This window comes from Malus domestica, chromosome 13 (genome assembly GCF_042453785.1).
Source record: "Malus domestica chromosome 13, GDT2T_hap1".
NCBI classification, from domain to species: domain Eukaryota; kingdom Viridiplantae; phylum Streptophyta; class Magnoliopsida; order Rosales; family Rosaceae; genus Malus; species Malus domestica.
The window spans coordinates 13,614,376-13,619,471 of record NC_091673.1 but is presented as its reverse complement, the minus strand read 5'-3'; the positions used below and the strand labels follow the sequence as shown (position 1 = coordinate 13,619,471).

Genomic DNA, 5,096 nt, shown 5'->3' with positions numbered 1-5,096 from the left:
GCTTTAGGAAGTCTCGGCAGTCACGATAAACGGCTTTCAATCCTTCCAACCTTTCTGCAAGGAAGTGTCTTCATCCACTTCTACTGCTTTGGGTCGAAGCAGCTGGGTCAAGAGAAGTCTCATGTTGATCAATGTTTTGATGATTAGCTTGCTCCTCATCAGGGACACCCATGTCGAAGGAAGGTGACCCTCCGTGCTGGAGGGGGCACCCAGATGATGGTTGATATCCACAGGGGCAACAAGCTTACGTGTTTGAGTACGCATAGTTTCGTGGAACGTCTCAAATAGCTTCTCATACTGCTCATGGAGGACCTCATTCTTCATTGCTATCTTGTTGTTTTGAGCTTCTAGCTCATCGACTTTAGCTTGAAGAGCAACCCTATTTCCATCCTTCTTTCGTTGCTTCGCACTAGGTGCAAGAGGGGTCTCATTCTGTGTGCTGTGGCTTCCTTCGCTCCCCATGTTGGAGAGGGATGCCTGGTCAAAAGTGAGTGTACGAATGGTGGAAACCAGTTTGACAAAGCTGAAGAGATTGGGAATAAGTGTCTTTCCCACAGACGGCGCCAAATGTTGATGCACAAAATCAGTGAGGACTTTGGTACAACATAGAGTGTTAAGTTTGTGACCTTCGCTAGATTGCTCCGGTCACTAGTGTGGATAAGTATGTAAAGGGATAGGGACATGGAAGCAAACACAAGATGTACGTGGTTCACCCAGATTAGCTACGTCCACGGAGTAGAGGAGTTCTCATTAATTGTGAAGGGTTTACACAAGTACATAGGTTCAAGCTCTCCTTTAGTGAGTACTAGTGAATGATTTAGTACAAATGACATTAGAAAATATTGTGAGAGAATGATCTCTATTTATAGAAGAGAGTTTCTAGTTTCATTCTGACATTGACACGTGTCGTGTTGTGATTGGCTTCTGATGTTGACACGTGTCGTGCTATGATTGGCTTCTGATGTCGACACGTGTCGTGCTGTGATTGGCCTCCTAGTTGGAGGGAAACTCTTCTGGGTCATTGACAATATAACGTTGATCGGTACTCAGTAGTTTCGGGATTGGTCAAGTATGGTACAAATAGGGAGTGAGATGGCTGATGAAAGTCTTTATTGAAATATTGTTGGTAGTCTGTTATACTTATAAGCTACTAGACCTGATATTATGTTTGCTGCAAGTTTGCTAGCAAGATTCTTGCATAATCCAACCAAAAAGCACATAGGAATTGCAAATAGGGTGTTGAGGTATATCCAAGGAACACTGGACTATGGAATTGCATATGAGAAAAGAAAAGATGTTGTGCTTATTGGCTATTGTGAAAGTGACTAGGCAGGGAGTGAAGATAACATGAAGAGTACTTCGGGTTATGCTTTTAGTTTTGGTTATGGAGCATTTTCTTGGGCCTCAATCAAACAAAGTAGTGTAGCATTGTCCATTACAGAGGCAGAGTATGTAAGTGCTGCAGAAGCAACTGCACAAGCCATCTGGTTAAGGTTTGTTCTCTCAGACTTTGGTGAGGAACAAGTGAAGCCAACTCAGATTTTATGTGATAATGCCATAGCAATTTCGAAGAATCCAGTGGCACATCATAAGACAAGGCATATCAACAAAAGGTTTCATTTCATCAAAGATGCATTGCATAATGGTGAGATTGATATGGTGTATTGCAACATTAAGGAGCAAATTGCAAATATATTTACAAAGGCCTTGGCAAGGGATCGAGATCGATTTGAGTACTTGAGGAAAGCTTTGGAGGTGATTTCTGCTAAACACTTAGAAGGGAGTGTTAGTGTGTAAGTGTATTAGTAGAAATAGGTTTAGCCATTTTGCTTGTTTTAATCAGAGCCCTTGGATCATATTCTAAATGGATGCTCTAGATTAAGTTGAAAGTGATATTGTGTGCCACATGTAACTATCTCATAGGATAGATGACATGGAGGGTTGAGATCATTTCTTTCTGTTAGAGGAGAGAGAGTGGTTCAGTTACAATGGTAATATCTGATTGCAGTGTAGAGAGAATAATGGAAGCAATGAAATTAGTTTTGCACTCATCACTGTAAATGCTCTCTGCAACTTTCATTCTTCTTTCTTCCAGAAATTCATACAAACTCCATTGAATCACAGCACAAAACCTATAGTCTAACAGGACAAGCCTACACCCAGCTTCAATGTACATTGTTATTATTTATTCTTGTGATTGTGTTCATATGGTGCATTGATCTGGTTAATGCGGGATGATGTTGGTGAAAGCTAAAGCTTTATTATAATTTTTCTCAAACAGCATGCGGCTGCTGTATTTGGGAACAAGATGATAGTGGTTGGTGGTGAATCTGGGGATGAATTGCTAGATGATGCACAGATAGGATATCTTTCTTTGTTGGTTGTATTTGTATGTATGTTTCACGGCGTACAAGTAGGAGACAAATATAGTTTATTATAGTAAACAATTGCTGAAAAACATCAAGACACAAAACATAAACACTTGAATAGGACTAGAAGAGCAAATTTTTAGGTGAAGATGCTAAACGGACATGTATCCGGTGGTTCCATATCTGAATAAAACTATAGAGAACCAATAAGTGTAACTAATTGCTAGATTGTTAGAACTATGTACACCTTTCTTACCATGTGTGTAAGTTATGTCTTGCTTAGGAATTGTGAATTAGTTGCCTAATATTCCGTTTAAAGGAAAACTAATAAAAATGACTCGAAAATTTTGAGTTTTAACGATAATGATCAAATAAAGGATACAATGAATAGTACCATAATTGACTTTTTAGTGTAAAAATGTGGTTTTTCGTTAAAGTGAACAGTATCAGAAGATTTTCATTAAAGTTACCTTTGTTTAATGGAGTGATAAGTTAATGGTAAACAGTCTCACCCCACATATCTCACGCGTGGCAGGTTGCTCGCACTGGTCACACTGTAGTTACGGCAAGCTCTTCATTAATCCTATTTGGGGGTGAAGATACTAAAGGGAGGAAATTGAACGATTTGCATACGTGTGATCTGAAGTCGTTGACCTGGCTACCCCCTCATTGCACGTGAGTGGGTTTTTCTCAAGTTGTGGGATTTTGATGATATTGTTCTTTGATGGAACCACCTACAACAAATATTGCGTGTCACATGCTTGCTAATGAACCTTTCTCCATTTTTGTTTGGTAGACGCCGTTGTCTTTTCGACAGAGATTTTGTCTCAACTCTGTTATAGCTTAATATACGTGCAGCGGAACAGGAGCATCTGCGAGGTCCAACCACGTAGCAGCTCTTTATGATGATAAAACTCTTTTTATATTTGGAGGCACATCAAAATCCAAGACTTTGAATCATTTGTGTTCGATGGAATTTGAAACTGCGAGTGAATTCTTTCTCATTCTTGTATCTTTTAAACTGCCGGATTATGCAGCCAGATATTTCATCTCTTTATGGATGAGAATGTAAAGTTTACCAATGGCATGGCTTTTTTTCTCAGATGGAATGATCAAGAATAAAGAAACGAGGTTTCCGTCCATCTCAAAGAGCTGGTTGCTGTGGCGTCCTATGTGGAACCAAATGGTATATTGTTGGGGGTGGAAGCAAGAAAAAAACGTATGCCTCGTAAGTGCTTGAAACATTGAAAAAGGATGCAACACCAGCACCTTGTATTGACTTACCGAATATAAAAATTGAAAATCTTGGAACCTTGTTGGTTAACATTGATATCTAAGCATTTTACCCTTAAGGCAGTTTTTCCCTTAATCTTTCCAGAAGAGATTTTTCAGTGTGATGGGAACACAAGGTGGTACACCAAGTGTCATTATACAAATGGTAGGATATGTGTATTAAAAAGTTAATAACTTAAAAAATACAATTTCCCACCACTTGGATAAAAACACGTGGTCTATCATTCATATTCCGGTCCCAAGAAAAAAAATTTCATCCTTCCAGGACATGCTGAGACTCTTATCTTTGATATTTTGAAGCTTGAGTGGTCAGTGGCCACTGCATCGCCTCCTTCAATCACCGCCAATAAGGTTTGCAACAGTGATTTTTACCTGCGGCATAATTTTCATTGGTGTTGATTTCTTATTTTCCTTTGAATAGCGTAGTTTTAGCAAAGGGTTTCCTTTAAAATAACGCAGCATGGCTGGTACTTTAAACACTAATCTTATGTTATATTTTCAGGGTTTCAGCCTAGAGCTCGTGCAACACAAGGAAAAGAATTTTCTTGTTTCTTTTAGGGGATGCAGAAAGGAACCAACAAATCAGGTTATTAGAAACTCGTCCTTCTGTTTTAGACTTCAGTTGAATTCTGATGAAACCTAACCTCATTACCTCAACTTTTATGTTACAGGTTGAAGTACTGACCATGGAAAAAAATGAATCATCCATGAGTCGTCGATCTTTTCCCAGCAAAGGCCCTGCGACTTTGCTACCCAGGAAACGCTCATCATCCACTGGCTTGGCCGGTCAACTGAGTAATGGTTCTTCCCAGCGTTCAGTTAATTCGGTTACCAGACAAAATCTTGCATCTGAAATTGAACAAGATGGTTCTGGAAGAAAATCTTTGTCAGAGTCCTTGCTTGTTGATCCAAATCCCGTTTCTGGCAATGTTTCCCTCGGGAAACAATTCCACGACGAAGAAGAATACCACACAACTGTTAAGGTGGCAAAGAGTTCCGAAGATGAAAGTTCTTTCTTGCAGGTAAACTTCAGAAGTTCTTCTTTGGTGTTCCTTGGATGTCGCATGGCTGCTGGGAACCGCCCGCCTTAAAATCTGTTTCCCCGTGCCCAGTCATTTGTCATTTAACGTAACATAGTTTGAGGATTAATGACATTATATTATGTTGATTTCAGCCACCAGAAAAAGAAAACCAGTCAATCTGATTCAGGAGTCCAGACTAACATATTTGGAGGTAGACACTTTTCGAAGGAGATGCTTTCTGAATATGATTTTGAAAATTCAAAACCTCACCATCATGGAACTGGAAACCTTTCAACCAAGGTTCTAAAAGACTCTAGACGTTAGTCAGGCGGCAGGCTAGAGCCTAGCGCCTAGGCAGCCAGACGGGGTTTAAGTGGGCGCCTAGGCCTACTAAGCGGATTTAATTAAATCT

General features: G+C 39.9%; 1 pseudogene; it reads left to right on the top strand.

The window, feature by feature from the left end:
• The first annotated feature begins 1,347 nt into the window (after positions 1-1,347).
• LOC103453022 (acyl-CoA-binding domain-containing protein 5-like) lies at positions 1,348-4,892 on the top strand (annotated as a pseudogene).
• The last annotated feature ends 204 nt before the right edge of the window (positions 4,893-5,096 follow it).